The sequence below is a fragment of the Onychomys torridus genome, chromosome 1 (assembly GCF_903995425.1).
Source record: "Onychomys torridus chromosome 1, mOncTor1.1, whole genome shotgun sequence".
NCBI classification, from domain to species: Eukaryota; Metazoa; Chordata; class Mammalia; order Rodentia; family Cricetidae; genus Onychomys; species Onychomys torridus.
In genome coordinates this window covers 64619043-64636463 of record NC_050443.1, presented here as the reverse complement: position 1 = coordinate 64636463, position 17421 = coordinate 64619043, and the positions used below count along the sequence as shown (strand labels likewise).

Sequence of the window (17421 nt, the reverse complement as noted above, 5' to 3'; positions counted from 1 at the left end):
AAGTGCTAGCTTTGAATGGTTTTCAGAAGCCAGTTCTTTAGAAATAGAATAGTAGGTCAAGGGATTTACATCTCTGATGCTTTTGATTCTGGCTTTGAGACAACCATCTCAAGGTCACAGCAAAAAATGTTCAATGACCATTTCAGGAAATTCCCAGTATCTTAAATTTTATCCCTTGAAACTTTGATTTCCATTCTCCTTTATTTTACAAAATAATAATAGAATAACTTTGTTTTGACTTTTGTTTTTAATTTATTTATTGGTGGACGTTGTATGTAGAGGTCAGGATACCTTTTGGGAGTTGGTTCTTGAAGCTTATTTCTTCCGCTCTGTGCCCCAGGCTAGCTGGCCCGTGAACTTTCATAGGAATGCTGGGATTATAGTTGTAAGCTATCACATCTAGCTTTTTAAACATGGGTTTCAAATTGAACTCAGGTCTTGAGGCTTGCACAGCAAACACTTTTACCTACTAAGCCATCTCTTTAATCTTTGGTTCTAGCCAATTTAAAGGTAGGCCTTGGATACACTGACTTCCTTGTATTGATGCCAGTGATGGAGTATAGTGGATTTCAAGCTTAAGAACAATAAAGAGCTATTACTGAGCCCTGTGCTAGAGAAGTGGGAATTGGGTGCTAGCTGACATCAGAGAGCCTAGAACTTAGCAGTTTATTTTGTGTTCAACCTATCAGGTCTTCGTTCACCAGCAACTTGAGTTGTCAAGGTTATGGCCATACAGTGTTGAGTCCAGGTCAGGTCAGATGAGTCTCATTGACTGTTCAGTAGCTTCAGAGTTAAAGTGTTTCTACTTTTTTCCCTGGTTAAAGAAACCTTTGAAATTGGTAAAGGTGGTAATGATTTTTTTTTTGTTGTTGTTAATTTTTTTTTTTTTTTTTTTTTTTTTTCCCCGAGACAGGGTTTCTCTGTGTAGCTTTGTCCCTTTCCTGGATCTCACTCTGTAGCCCAGGCTGGCCTCGAACTCACAGAGATCCGCCTGGCTCTGCCTCCCGAGTGCTGGGATTCCAGGCGTGGCCCCCCCCCCCCCCCCCCCCCCCCCCCCGGCTGACTTTGTTTTGATCATTGGAAACAGTGAGAGTGCAGCACACATTGTGAGTCGTAATGGGGTGCGAAGAAGACCACTTATCCACCTTGGTAATTTTTGTTGATTTTTCCCCTAATGGCTTTTGGGTACTATTAAATTCTTTTTTTTTTTTTTTTTTTTATGTGGAGCAGAGGATGGAACCCAGGGCTTTGTGCTTGCTAGGCGAGCGTTCTACCACTGAGCTAAATCCCCAACCCCCCATTAAATTCTTGAAGAGAGAAAATATAGTATAGATCCAAAAATCTTGCCAACAAGGACTTATCATCTACTGTACTATGTTTAGGCTGTAATAGTTTAAAAGTTTAGCTTTCTGCTGGTTATATAATGATCCAGAAGAAACAAAGGAGCTAATTTAGACCAAGGTAGTATATGCCATACTATTAGAGCACTCTGTTATTGGCTCTACAAAAATTAATGGTGGAATAGACATTAGTAACTTGAATTTTGTGAGAGTGATTGTATTTGGTGTACTTGCTGTGTAGGGGATCAAAGTTTTTGTGGTGTGGAAAAATGCAAGTCAGATATTAGCCTATCACACACACCCTCCAATGTGTCTGTTACAACCTCTGCTTTAAACAGGTAGGCTAGAAACTAGAAGTGTAATGGGTTGGATGGCATAGAATAGAATACAACTTACTGATTGAGAAATGCTGATGATTCTGTATTTAGTTTTCTCCACACAAATGTTTCCCACTACCAGCACATAGCATTTGTTAGATAACTACCAGCCAGGATGAATGCTCAGAGGACTTAGAGGAGAAAAAAGTTTGGTAATTATTTAAGAAATCTAATCATGGTGTTTAAGAGCTCTGTTACTGTATTTTGTTGCTGTTAGGTGAGTGGTGGAATTTAAAATTTACATAGAGTTCTAACTGGTTAAGACTTGGGGAGGGCTTGTTGTCTACACAGCTGTATTGGTCTTACAATTCATTAGTTTCTGTAGATATTTGGCTTTTGGAACAGGCCATGAAAGAAGGCTAAATATCTCAGTCATTTGGCTAGAGAAGAGTTTTCTTGAGATTGGAGGATGACATTCTTTTGTGTGAGTTTAAAGGCATTTCTCAACAGGTTTTTTTCTGTGCAGTCTTCAGAGTAAAGTCAGGATCTGGGCTTGGGAAGGGCCTTGTTTCTAGCTAGAAGCCCTACTAGCAGGGCCTCCTTGTAGCCGTTCTGCATGCTGCACTCTAAGCTCTGTACCTCCCTGAGAGACCTCAGTTCTCTCCAGGGTGTAGTTGGAGTTTTTTTGCCTGGCCCAGTCAGGACAAATCTCTCTTACCTGCCAGTCCCACAGTCGCTCAGACCCAACCAAGAAAGCACACAGAAACTTATTTTGCTTATAAACTGTATGGCCGTGGCAGCCTGCTTGTTATCTACTTCTTCTATCTTAAATTAACCCATTTCTGTTAGTCTATACTTTGCCACATGGCTTGTGGCTTACCAGTGTCTTTACATGTTTCTTTTCATGGCGGCGGCTGGTGGTGTCTCTTTCCAGCCTTCTACTTCCCAGAATTCTCTTTTCTCTTGTCCCGCCTATACTTCCTGCCTGGCCACTGGCCAATCAGAACTTTATTTACACAGAGCGATATCTACAGCACTTCCCCTTTTCTTTTTTTTTTTTAAGGAAGGTTTTAACTTTTACATAGTACAATTACATATAACAAAACAATTATCAAGCAAGAATTACAATTACAATATTAAAGAAGATATCCTATCTATCTTATATTTATGAATCTAAGGTTTTATATCTAACGTATCTTTTATCATAACTGAAGAAATTATAACTATCTAGTCTTCAACCACATCAAAGACCTCAGAAGGATATAATATTACCTGAGAACCGGGAGAAGGATGTAAGCATTTTTTAGGAGTCTTGCAAGAGTAGACAGAGACAGCTGGCAGCCTGGACAGTCACCTAATGTTCCTTTGTAAAGTTGGGGCATCTGTTTTTAGCCCACAGGGCTAGAGTCTCTTGGTCACTTCTCTCAGTGTCCTGTAGAATGTCTGGCAGTTTCCTCTGCGAAGCAGGAACCTGAAGGACCATTTTGTCAAACAAAGTTTAGTGGTCACCTTTCTATGGGTCCTGCATGTCCAGTTGATCAAGCAGTCCAGGCAAGAACAGTTTCTTGTCCAAATGGCTATTTTTGCCGAGTTGAAGATAAGATATGAAGTGTTTTTAATGCCCATTCTCCTCTCTGAAGTAAATCCAGTGCTGCCAGGAGCAGACATGTCTCACTGTCCAGAAAGTCTAAATTTTAAAAGTATTTTAAATGCCATATTTTGTAGGTCTTTGAAGTATTTGAAGATTACCTATCTATCTGAAATATCTCTGTGTATACCTAGAAGACTTAACTAACATGGCTATGAGTATGATTATCATAGATGACCAGTTATTAATCTATTTTTAATTATCCATTACAATTTTAAATGAGCTATATAAACATAATACCTTAAACAAGAGTAGAAATATACACACAATATAACAAAATTAATTAAGTTTGTATCAATAGACTAAAATCTAAACCAATGTAAAACATTTTAAACAAGTTGTTGCTCTTTAGAAGTAAGTTCCTTAATCTACCCTTTTATCCTATTATATCTATATCATATCCCCTTTTTATCTTTAGAAAGAGATCTCATTTATAATCAGACTGTTTTAAAGAAAAATATTGGTTTTTTTCTGTCCCACACCAGAGGGCTCTTTTGATTTGGGACACAAGAATATTTTAACCTTTTCTTTTAACAGTGCTTGGGTTTAGAGAAGGAGTGAGCCAATTTCATTTCCAAAGCCAGCTTGATAATTTTGGGAATGTGGGCGTAGTTTTTTTTACTACTTTCTGTTGGAGGGGGGCGCTGTATCTTATGGGGACACAAAATTTTAGGATTATGGAGTAGTCCATTAGGGTGAACCTCTGAGTCAGTTGTCTTGAAACCATTCTGGATGTCGGATCATCTGGGCCACTGTGTCATTGGAGACCTTTCAGGTGGTCTTGGCTGATCAAACCTGATGTATCTTAATCTGGAACAAATCCACAGCCTCTGGCTTTCTGTGGAAACAAAAGCAGAGACTCTTTTTCAAAGCAACATATCCTTATATCCAAATTTTGAAGTCAAGGTACCTTTAAAATTTACATATTTGTTTAACTCAACAGCTTTTACGATCAAATCTTTTTCTACAGTTAAAAATCCCAAAGACAACATAAACCAGATTCTCTGTGTAATATCCATCTTTGTAAGACTGAAACGCTGCTGTGGCTGCTGACTCCGCCCACCTCTGCTTCCCAACATGGCGGCGGTACAGTTTACTGCCAGCTCTGAGTCTGGAGCCATGTGTACCATCAACTATCAGAAGCAGTTCTATCAAAGCAGTGCATAGCCTAGAAACCCTTTTTTGTTTTTTTGTTTTGTTTTTTTTAACTCGCAATGGCTAAATCCACCATGCAGCAGAGCAAAGTGTTGCTTGTAGACTCCTCATTCCCGCCACACTACAGGTCAGACGCACAAGCCAGGAACCCGCCATAGTAGCTCAAACCGGCAGGCTGCCACTAACTTGAGAGAGACAACTAGGAAGCTGTTTTTAGTTCCGTCTTAGAATCTTTTTTTTCAGGTTTTAGGTGGAAATTCTTGCCCCACATTGGGCGCCATTTGTAGTTGGAGTTTTTTTTGCCTGGCCCAGTCAGGACAAATCTCTCTTACCCGCCAGTCCCACAGTCGCTCAGACCCAACCAAGAAAGCACACAGAAACTTACATTGTTTAGAAACTGTATGGCTGTGGCAGGCTTCTTGTTATCTACTTCTTCTATCTTAAATTAACCCATTTCTGTTAGTCTATACTTTGCCACATGGCTTGTGGCTTACCAGTGTCTTTACATGTTTCTTTTCATGGCGGCGGCTGGTGGTGTCTCTTTCCAGCCTTCTACTTCCCAGAATTCTCTTTTCTCTTGTTCCGCCTATACTTCCTGCCTGGCCACTGGCCAATCAGAACTTTATTTACACAGAGCGATATCCACAGCGCCAGGGTGGCTCCCAGCCTGAGCTGCTCCGCAGATGTACAGGCCACTCATGTTGGCCCCAGACAACATAGTGGCTGAGCTGGCATGGGCTGAACCACTGGGCCCTACTTCTGTTTTATTTCAAGATAGAACATCTCTATGTACCAGGCCATCTTGAAACTCACTGTTAATCTGAACCTGCCTGGAATTTGCCATCCTCTTTCTTGCCTTAGACTCTTGGTGCTGTGGTTACAGGTATTGGTCTTCATACCTGGAGAGGACTTAAAAAAAAAAAAATCTGTGTGTATGTATGCACACACACACATACGTATACATACCTGTAATTCTTAAATATGGTCTTTCAGGTTTAAATTAGCTTAAATTTTTGATTTGAATTGGTCCGATTTTGTTCATAGTGTATGTTATTCTGATTCTTTTATGACATTACCATCTGCCCGTAGATGTTATTCTAAATGGTCTTATTAAATAAGAAAACACAGAGCCAAATGCAGAGTTAAAAGCCCAGAGATTAGAGAGCAGTAGCCAAGAGCTAAGACCACCTTCTTCTTCTTCTTCTTTTTTTTTTTTTTTAAAGATTATTTATTATGTATACAGTGTTCTGTCTGCATGCATGCCTGCAGGCCAGAAGAGGGTGCCAGATCTCATTACAGATGGTTGGGAGCCACCATGTGGTTGCTGGGAATTGAACTCAGGACCTTTGGAAGAGCAGCCAGTGCTCTTAACCTCTGAGCCATCATCTTTCTAGCCCAAGACCACCTTCTTAGCACTCCTGCCACTGCTATCCTTCCCCTGAGAAAGAGAGCTACTTCCTGTGTGTCTGTATTTTTATTGTCTTTCTGTTCTGCCTTCTCTCTCATTGGCTCTAAACCCAACCACATGACTTCCTCATCACTGCCTGTCTATACAGACCTCCAGGTCTCCGGTTGGTATTGAGATTAAAGATGTGTCTCCAAACTGGCTATGTCCTTGAACACACAGACTTTGCCTGCCATGTGATAGGATTAAGGGCGTGTGCTACCACTGCCAGACTTCTGCTTAATGGCTATCACCTCTGATCCCCAGGCAACTTTATTTATTAACATACAAATAAAATCACATTTTAGCACAAATAAAATATCACCATATCTACCTGTAGCATTCAAGGAAGTGATCGTTAAATTTAGATCTTAGGGTGAAAAGCTAATAGGTCTGGCAGAGAGAGAGAGAGAGGATTTCACCTGCTTTTACTGCCTAGGGTAGGATTGGGATGGATTGAGAAAGTTTTAATATGAGTGTTCTGTAAGAGCTGAGCTGTTAATGTGTGCCGTGGGACTTCCAGAGATCAGACCAGAGCCCACTTGAAAGAAGGCATAGCAGAGCTGTAGAAGCAAGGCCCAAAAGCAGCTGAGTTACTGGTAGAGATGTTCTGTCCTAGATGGCCGCTACCTGGTAAAAGCTGAATCTAGCTTAGAACAGGAAGCTGACTGCCTTCCTGTTGGTGTTAGCCCACAGGCTCCAATTCTTGCCTCTCCTCTTCTGAGACAGAGCAAACTACACATTTTACCACTCTCCTTTCTACTGCGTTTGCTATGAGAATCTCCTAGTACAGAGACTGCTTGCTGTTTTAGGCCTCAGCAAGTTTTAAAGAAAAGGAATTAGGAGCAGTGTGCTTATAATGTCTTTGTCAAGGATTGAATCCGCAAACTGCAAAGTAGTGCTCTACCACTGGGCCACACCACCCACCTACCCTCCCTCTTTACTTTCACTTTAAAAAAAAAAAAATGTCACTTATGATTGTGACCAGTCTCTGGTGTTTGGAAGTCAATGATTTACATTCTGTGTCCTTCTTCTCCAGGTGCAGGATGTTCTGTAGTGAATGTGTGTGTTCCTCAGCTCTTGTTGGCATCACAGAACATTGTTAGGTTGAAGGTGTGTCTTGATATTTTCAGTTGATGTTCTTGGTTGCTCATTAGCTGTTGCTTTGGTTCTGCCTTGCTACCTGGCATAACCCAGAAATTAGCTGAATTTGGAGTTTTTTAGCAAGGAGACAGACATGCTTGCAGATTAAGAACGGCAGTGTTCTGGTAGAAAGGTTTGCCTCTTCATCTGTGGTGAAGTATGGGGAAGGTTGTACTAGTACAATAGGGAAGGAGGAGAGGAAATTTCAAATCTGTGCCTCACAGCTTGTCATCATTGCATGGCATGTGTCAGTGAGCACTCGTCTGTGGTGTTCTGTCAGACCTTGTTTCCTGTAAGTCATTGTGGGTGCTGACCATAAATCAGACTAACTTAGACTGCCTCGTGAGTACAGCTGTAAGGTAGGAAATCTGCTTTTGTTTTACTAGATGCTTGGGATCATTAGAATAGCAGCTTTCGAGTAGTTTTTAAATGCTCTGAAATTTAAGCTTATAGAAAGTACAGCAACTGTATAAATAATCTCCTGTGTGCTTCTTAGCAGGGTCTGACTTCCTTTCCTATTTTGCATAAAGTATTACTGTATTATTCTAGTCAGAATGTTCTTTTGTGTATACGTATGTGGAAACCAGGGGACAAGTTCAGGTGTCATTCCTTAGGAGATAGCGACCTTGTATTTTGAGGCCGGGTTGATTTCCCTGACTTGGGGCCAGCCATTAGTTAAGGCTGCCTGCCCAGTGAATCCCAGAGAGCCTCCTGTCTGACGACTCCTCAGAACTGCGGTCCACTGTGTCCTGTTTGTTGGTTTACATGGGTTCTGGGGGTCTAACTCAAGCCTGCCCTTGCACAAGTTTTGTTTTGTTTTGCTTTGCTTTTTTACCTACAATTAGTGTTTTTCCTGACTCTTGAAAATTGACTTATGTGCAACATATGGTGTTACCATGTCTTCTTTTAGTATGTGGACATTAGCATATGTTCTTCCAAAGGACAAGGCATCCTTAAGATAATGTAATCAATATTGTCTAATTGTCTGCTGTCCTCTAAATTAAATTTTCACTAGTTTTCTCAATAATGTTTGCTTGGGGTATTTTGGTTGGTTTTTCATTTTGTTTTTTGAGACCAGGTCTCACTCTGGAACCCTTCAAACTCATGGCAGCCCTCCTACTTCAGTCTCCTAGGTATTAGGTGTATAGGTATGGACACCATAGCCCAGTTCCAGTAATGTTGATTAACTCATTTCTCCTTCCTTCCTTCCTTCCTTCCTTTCCTTTTTCCCTTTTCCCTTCCTTTCTTCCTTTCTCTCTTTCTCCTTCCTTCCTTCCTTCCTTCCTTCCTTCCTTCCTTCCTTCCTTCCTTCCTTCCTTCCTTCCTTCCTTTTTTGCCTGCATGTATGTCTCTGTGGAACTGGAGTTACAGACAGTTATGAGTGTCATATGGGTGCTGGGAATTGAATTGGGATCATCTGAAGCAGCTAATGCTCTTAACCCTTGAGCCATCTCCACACACACACACACACTTTTTTTTTTTTTCTTTTTTTTAGACAGGGCTTCTCTGTGTAACAGTCCTGGCTGTCCTAGAACTCACTTTTTAGACCAGGCTAGCCTCAATCTTACAGAGATCACCTGCCTCTGCCTCCCAAGTGCTGGGATTAGAGGCATGCACCACCAACACCCGCTCATTTATTTCATTTCAGGAAATACAATATGGACCCCTCATTGCCATTTGCTGCCGCATCTTTTTGTCCTTATTCAATTAGGGACTTCTCTTAATTTTTCTTTGTTTTTACAGACATTGCTGCTTTTGAAGTGGATGGCACACTGTTTTGTAGAATGTCTGTCAGATAGGCTCATTCCTGTGTTCATGACTGAGGTTAGGAAATGTAGTTGTATCAGGAATGTCTGTGGTTGGAGCTTCTCAGTGTACCACATCAGGAGGCATGCATGTGTTCACCTGTGTCTTTGTCAGGGATACATTTTGATTATCTGATTAGTATGAGATCTGCTGAGGTCCTCCTTGTCAGTTCATTTCTGGTTGTGCATAGTCACCTGTAGGGTGGTGGCACCTTGGGACTTGTACCGCAGCCCTCCTGTAACCTTCACCCACCACCTTTAACCTCTCTGATAATTTCGTCATTTGCTACAGTGGAAGTGACTCAGGTGATTAGTCTCAGGGCTTTAATTGTATGAGCTCAACACTGCAAGAGGAAACTTGTCCCAGCTGCTGTATCCCTTAGCTTTAAACAGTGTCTAGTGTTGGACAGGAACTTGTACTTTTGCACAATGTGAGGCGTCTGCTCCTTTCCTATTTATTTAACAGCATTTCAATTGTGTTTCTTTTTTCCCCCTTGGAGGCTGCTCCCTCCAGTTTCCCATAATTAATTCCTCCAAAGAGATGGCTTCATGATCCCATCATGTTCCTGATATAGCTAATTTACTAGTGTTGTATTTGACTATATGATACTCAATTCCAGACATGTCTTGGCTGTAAATACAGTGGATCACTGTGGCCTGTCATCTAATCTAGCCTGAGGCTAAAGAGCACTGAGTTGAGGAGAGAGAGCCTCAGTTCCATAGTCTGTGAAGAGTATGTAATGTAGTCTTATTGGAAGGAGGGTAGAGCAAGTCTGTAAAACTCCTGTGTGGAAGGTTTTTCAGGAATTACAAACTTTGTGAATTGTTGAGTTATTTCTTAGATCTTCTGTGTTTCTATAAGTAGGTTATAAAGAAGTATTTGTTTTGAATAAACTCATTTAGTCATCTTTATAGCATAGCATATGTGCAGTATTTCAGCATTAGGTAATATAATACTTGTAAAGTTGGTGGCTTTCGAAGTTATTTCTTGTACTTTTAAAAGTCATGCTGCACAACTGTTAAGTATTTATCCTATATTCATGAAATAGTAAAACTTGTCCTAAACTTTACTATAATAATGAGAACAGTATAGATATATTATATTGAAGCCAGTGTGCATATAGAAGGGAAGTAGTTATCTGGATTGTCAAGAATTTTATTGAAATTTATTTTGCCTGAAGTTTATTGCCAATAAGAAAGAAAAACATTGAGCCGTCTAAGCCTAAAATTTGTCCCTTTATGTAGCTCTGTCATAGCAGTGAGGCCAGAATTTTAAAAGTAGATTGGATAAATATATGGGCAGTAATACTGTTTAAAGAGAACTCTGCATCAGTTTTTTTACATTCATTTATTTATTGTGGGGGCATGGGTGGGAGAGGGGTACATATGTGCCCTGCCATGCATTCGGGAGTCCAAGAACAACTTGAGGCAGTTCTCTTTCCACCAGTGGGTGGGTTCTAGGAATCAGACTCTTCTTCAGGCTTGGCTGTAAGAGCCCTTACCAGCTGACTCATCTTACTAGTCCCTGCATCAATTTTTAAATAATACAAACATCATTTTTATCTAGGAGTGTAATTTTTATATAAGATCTTTATTGACATTCACATAGTATACAATTTTCCTGTTTGCACAACTTGATAGACTTTAGTCCAGCGTCCTCGTAGGCCTGTGACACCATCACCACTTCCTGTTTTAGAACATTGCTGTCTTCAGTTTCTTTCTTTCCTTTTTTTAAATTTTGAATGCCGAATGCCGTTTATTGAAGGAGGGAGGAGGTCTTAAATACAGGCTTACAGAACAATGGGAGAACCCCAGAGGGCAGAAGTTTGTTTCAGATGTTTTACAATCTTGGATCTAAGCTGTTAACACCCAATATACTGGATATACAGACAAGGAGCTTCCCTTAAGCATTCAGGAGGGTGAAATCTCGCAGGGAATTAGCATAGGGAAGATATCAAGGTCAGCAAGCAAGGCAACAGTTACCCAAAATGGGGGCCAGGGCCCTACAGGTCCCCCCCCCCTTACTAAAAAATGAGCTTCTGACTTAGGTTGGTGAGCACACCCCCCACACACACACACACGCTTTACCTGTCTCTGAATACTCATTATCATACAGGCTCAGTTGTGTGAGAGCTGCAGAGTTAACTGTTGCCAAAGATCTCTAAGTGGTGCTGGGCTTGTAATCTGTGTGTTTGACATAGAAAAGACCAACAGAAGTCTTAACCCACCCATAGCTGGTAGGCTAAAGGCAACTGAGCCATTCCCTTCCTTAATGAACCTTACTGAAAATTGGAGTCCTATCCCAAAAGCAAATGGAACTTGAGTTTGGAAATTTATAGCTTTCAAAGCCAATCGAATTGTATATAACTATTGATTTAAATTTGTCATGCCCAATAGAATGAAAGATTAATTAACTGTGGTAGCTACTTTTGCTGCCGTGGTCTCCACTCTTCTAGCTGTAGTAACCAATTACGAAATGGCAATCCCAGAAACAGTAGTAGCGGTGGTCTTTACTGTTATAACAGCAACAGTGGCAGCAGTGATGTCAAATTCTCTTCTGGAGCGTGTGGGCATCCACTGGCATAGACACAACTCCAGAAACATGAACCGCTGAGGCCCAACTTAAGCTGGCAGCTCTGCAAAAGAACAACTAAGATCATTTTTATCTAGGAGTATAATTTTTTTAAGTGGAATCTTTAAACTAAAATATTTCTATTTGTTTCTGCAGTATAAAATGTCATCATGGCTGCCTATGTATATACATTAATGAAATGCAGATGAGTTTATCTTAACTGTAATTACTTCCTAATTTCTAAACATTTTGGTTTTGTGTTTTGCTTTAAAAGTTCAGTTTGAGTAGGATCTGATTAATCTGCAGCAGTGGTGGTACTGTAGAGACAGAAGCTGGGGACCTGTGCTGCAGGTCCCTACAGCAGATGTCAGCTAGCACTTTCTGCTGTCACAACAGGACTAGGACCTCTTTCTCTAATAGCTGGGTTAAAGCTGTCCTTGGAGAACTGAAGGCCTTCCATCCACCACTTGTAAAGTTGTGGCAGGTATTCTAAATAAATTGCTAAGCTTCAGAAAAATTGAAGAATACCTAGTTTAACTAACTTTTGGTCAAATGATTATAAAAAGTAACTCTGGTTCACATAGTCTATGGCCCTGTGTAGAAAAATTGGTAGGTTATGGTTGTTACTACTCTTTTTGTGTCACTGAGATAGTGAAAGCATTCCTTTAACTTTTAGATGATTAAAATGTGATAAATTTACATGATAAGTTTTAATTGTCTCAACTCTGTTTCATGTTAAATGTGTTACAGGAATGAATCTGAAGTCTGCTGCAGTAAAACACTGAAGGCTTTAAAATGTTTTCTTGCATAAAACTCAAACTTTAAGTAGCTGCTTATGAGGATAGGAAAGGCAGGAAGCTAATGTCTATCTCAAGACACAGGACAGCTGTTTGCTCATCAACCTCAACTGTGTGAGTAGAGACCTAAGCCTGTAACCTTATGTAAGTGGACATAGAACTTAATTTTTAAAAAAAATCTAAAGTACATGAGGATACACCTAAGTCAGCATGATAAGACTTTAAAGCCTTATTTTTCTGGTGGGTAGGATTTGAGGGGTGGAATGGGTAGTAGATATTTAGTCATAAGATTGTTCGCAGTAGCACAGTACTGGTGACCACACATCTTTAAGATTATCCTAAGAGTTAGAATCTGCATGACTAATTCTCTTATAAAGAAAAAGATTATTTTTTAGATTGCTGTTTATTTTAGAGTTAATCTCAGCCAACCATAAAATTTCTTTTAGGAATTTGTGAAATTGGTGTGGAAAATTGTTCCTGATAATTTAATAATTTAGAGAAAGCATTACCTGAAATTAAAGGAATGCTTACTTCTTAAATGCAGTTTGAAGTGTTGTAATGTACTCTATTATTACACTACTTGGACAAGATAAATTCATAGTGACAGGGAAAGAGATTTTTCTTGCTTTTCCTAAAGTTATCACCTCAAGAATCCTCTTAGGAAGTCACCTTTTTTTCTCTGCTTCAATTTGTTGTTGTTGATGGATTTTCAGAATGAGGATCTAATTTGGATTCCCTTCTCTTATGGATGACTTGTTGGAAGTACGAGGGATGGAGCAGGGTGGTTAGCCTGTGGGTGCGGCATAGAGACACAGAGGCTGTTTGCTTGGTGTATTTGCATTTAAAATGAGTTACTTTCTCTTTAATATCACAAGTGGACTGTACTTTAAAGCAGTGATCAAAAAGACACCGTAAGTAGTGAAGAATACACATTGAATGTAGATACTCCTTTGAAGGTGAAGACTTCTGTTTGCCCACTCTGTGGTCAGGTGATACACAGATGTGATCTGAGAAGCTCAGAGGTGCGATACTGTGATCCTTTAAGAATGACAAGTCTCTCTTTACTGGTGCTCTGGGTTATTGAACAGGCAGTTTCACTCGCTAGCCAGTTGTTTGGCACTTCACTTATAAAGCCAAGATCAATTTGGTGCTGCTCTTTAAAGACAGACAGACAGACACACACACACACACACACACACACACACACACACGGGAATCAGAATACACTTTCCTCTCAGAGTCAAAAATAAAATTCAAAGTGAAAGAAGCCTTTGGGACCAACTTATGGAACTTTTGGTCGGATTAGGCAGAAAGGAGACTGTAGGAAAGGGAAGCCTGATAGCTAGACGGCTTGTGGTAGTCAGGTATCTGGGTAAATGGGTGGCAGGTTCTCTCCAGCTTCTCTCACTCTGAAGTGAGTCTCTGCTCTTTAGTACTCTTGTCAAGGGTGTTCAGGGCAGTGCTAAGGAGTCTAGCAGTCTACTTCAACAGAAGGTCTGTGTGAAAGATGTGCCTGTTCTCTGCCTCTCTGTTTGTCCTACCCTACTCTTGCCTTTTACTTTACTGGGAAGGTGTGTAGGCTTGTTGATCCATGTCCCTCTTACCTAGATTTATACATTAATTTTGGCTTCTTTTGCTTCTGCATTTATTATTCAGCATGATTAAGATGGAGTTCTGGCTACATGAGAGCCAGGGGCTGTGGTTAAGTGCCAACACTATAGAGTCAGGCTGTCCTGGTTTCACATCCTAGGTATTACTAATAATAACCAGGTGACAGTGAGGAATCATTTAACCCTTCTGTGCCTCTGTAAAATGCAGCGATAACTTTCTGTCTGACACAATGGTAAGGTTCAGTGATACACAGCACTTGCAAAGGATTATCATTACTACTATTAATCTCTGTTTCTTCTTTAAGAGGAATGATACTAGGAAATATAAATCCTCAAAGTAATAGTTGAGTTTTCTTAGTTTTTGTTGTGCTGGGGATTGAACCTGGGGTCTCATTCATGCTAGGCAAGTATCCTTATCACAGCTACATTCTCAGTACCCAAATAATAGACTTTAAAGTTACATTATTTGTGTGTGTGTGTTTGCATTATGCACGTGCACACTCACCCCAATGTGAGTGTGGAGCTCAGAGGACAACTGAGGGACCCCGCTGTCTCCTTTCCACCATGTGGGTCCTGGAGATCTAACTCAGGTTGGCTGCAAGCTCCTTTATCCACTGAGCTATCTCTCAACCCAAGCTTAAAAATTCAGAAATCATGAACATATTCAACTAAAGTACCGTAAGAAACATCCCAAGCACAGTAGGGTGATGACCTTCACACACCTGTCCTCTCATTCTTAACCTGCTGCCAACATCCACCCATTTCACACACTTTTTGTTGTTGTTTTTGTTTTTGAGACAGGGTAGCACTGGCTGTCCTGAACTCTCTTTGTAGGCCAGGCTGGCCTCAAACTCACAGAGACCCACCTGCCTCCCAAGTGCTGGGCTTAAAAGCATTCGCCACCACTGCCTGGGTCCTCTGCAAGAGGAGTACATTAGTGTTTTTAACTTCTGAGCCGTTTCTCCAGCCATGAAATAATTGTTTTTAGGTATGAAATTGGTAGGTGAGCAAGCAGTCAGTCGTACAGGTACTGAGGTTTGTCAGTGACTACATTTTGGATTAAAGTTCACCATCTGACCTCTTCATGCTATGCAGATGAAGGGGCTAGCCACATCCAGATGCTGGTATAGTATTTCCTAATCCAAAACACCTTGCAAGTTCAGAAAGGAGCGGGTCAGATAATATTTTTTTTAAGATAGTTTGTTTGTGATGATCCCACTGAAGGCTCAGAGTATTTGATTTCCACACTGAGAATCACACTTACTGTGTATTTGTAAATGCTGTAGGTATTGGGGAAGATACCAAGAGTAGAAATGTGGTCCTTCATTCTCAAGGAGATCATTATTTACTGTCTGTTAATCAGGACTAGAAAACATGGGAACAGGAATCTGTTTACCATGAAGAAGCCACACACACACAAAAAAAATTATCAACTTGACTTAGAGGTTGTATGTGTCTGATGTCCTGTCTCCTATGCCTGGATTTTAGGTAGGTGCACAGGTCTAACTAGCATGCTGAAGGCATTTTCCCTGTTACCAGAAGTTTGGCAGTAGCTAAGCACTGTGGGTGATAGAGTGTGTCAGACAAGAACATTAGTAAGAACACAATGAGTAGCACATTTAACTTATTGTTACATGATTAAGAAAAGGATATGTGATGTTGTTGTTGTGTCCTACAATATTTGGTTGGTGATGTAGTTTTGATTTTTGGTACCCCCAAACTTCCCCCACAGAACACACACACAAAGGATTTGAACCTTGGACCTTTTAGGCAAGAGTTACATGTCTCTGGCCATTTTTTTCCCTTCAAGGGGTGGCAGGTTTCATGAGCCCACGCTGCCCTTGAACTCCTGACCTTCCTAGCCTATTATATTAGCCTCCTAAATGCTAGGATCATAGGCTTGAACAACCAAGCCTGGCTCCAGTTTTTAATCTAGTGGTAAAGTCTGGAAAACTTCAGGAGAATTGATGAACTGGTATATGAAAAACATCTCAATTGAGAAACTTAGGGTGGCTATCTATTTGGTCTGATGATGCTGTTATGCTCTAAGGTGTTGATGACTGTTGACCATCCCTTAGCTTGGCCTGCTGGTGTTCTGGGTTGGCTCTTAGGGACATAGACTAGTGCTGCCAAATGCATTGTAGCCATTTGAACTCCTTTGTTCAAATAGGATCTTTTATAGAAATCGGGCATTTTAAAAATACCAAAAGGAACGGTTGAACTTCCAGCTGTCTTCTGGTGCACTCTGCCCCACTGTTCAGTATTCTTTTTCTGCCTAACCCCCACTCCTGCTGCATACCTGATAGAACTAAACATATTGACCACATAAACCTGATGAATAATTACCTAAGTGATACAATTTACAAAAACTGTGCACATTGTTGTATTTTTAAATTTTTTAGTTTGTAATTCTGGCTCCTGATAGATGGGCTGTTTTCTGAAGTTAATTGTGATACTATAGATGTATAGGTGGGAAAATAACACCAGAAAACAAGAGTTACATGTTTTATTTAATAGGTATTGTTGATCATAGCATATTCTTTTCTACTTATAAGCAGTATGAAGTGCTCTTGTGTTATGTGGATGAAGGTTAAAGTGTATTTCTCCTGAGTAATTTGTTTTTCTTTAGAATATCATGCCTCTTAAGTACTCATTTTTATACTAAATGGTGGGAAGAATAACATCAACTGGTTTCAAATTAGCAAGTAGATCCTATAGGCTTACTGCATTTTATTTAGTGAACAGTATATTAGTTAGTTGCTTTTCTCACTTCTGGGGTGGGGGGGTACGGAATCCTTGGACAATTGTGATTGCTCAGCAAGTAAAGGCACTTGCTGCCAAGCCTGACAACCTAAGTTTGGTCCCAAGGACCCACATGGTGCAAGGAGAAAACTGATTCCTATGAATTGTCCTCTGATTTCCACACATGTACTATGGCACACATTCTTTCCTCTCCCCACCCTTCCACCCCCACTCCCAGTCGCTCGACAAATACAAATAAAGGTAATACAGTCTTACAGTTACTGTTGCTGTGATAAAATACCATGACCACAGCAAACTCTAATAAAAGAAAGCATTTAATTGGAGGCTTGCTTACATTCAGAGGAGTAGCCCATTATCATGGCAGGAAGCATGGTAGCATTCAAGGAGACACAGTCCTGGAGAGGTAGCTGAGAGTTCTGCATTGGGATTGGCAGACAGCAGCAGGAAGATAAATACACAGGGCCTGGCTTATGCATTTGAAACCCTAAAGCCCACTTCCACTTCCTCCAACAAGGCCACACCTACTCCATCAAGGTCACACTTCCTAATAGTGCTACTCCCGATGATCCTATAGGGGCCATTTTCATTCAAACTACTACAGATACAAATTTAAATTTTTATTTAATTTTAATATTTGAAGAAAGTAAATTATCAAATCTATCAATACTCCCTCCCTTCCAACTGCTTCCATTCTCCACAACTATTCCTTCCCAATTTCATGTGCCCCAGTGTTTGCTTTTTAAGTATGTGTTGTGTGTCTGTGTATGGGTGTGTGCACGGGCTCACAGGTCCCCACAGAGACCAGAAGAGCGCATTGAAGTCCCTGG

The 17421-nt window shown here is 40.5% G+C and overlaps 1 protein-coding gene across 4 annotated transcripts in view; it reads left to right on the top strand.

The window, feature by feature from the left end:
- Zfand6 (zinc finger AN1-type containing 6) overlaps nt 1-17421 on the top strand; it is a 73650-nt gene that overhangs the window by 28447 nt on the left and 27782 nt on the right. The window contains exon 2 of one of the 4 annotated variants that reach the window (XM_036194419.1): nt 12175-12335. The exons of the other annotated variants lie outside the window; for them this stretch is intronic. The gene's annotated coding sequence lies outside the window, so the exon portion shown is untranslated. The remainder of the gene's footprint in view (nt 1-12174; nt 12336-17421) is intronic. 4 annotated transcript variants of the gene reach the window in all.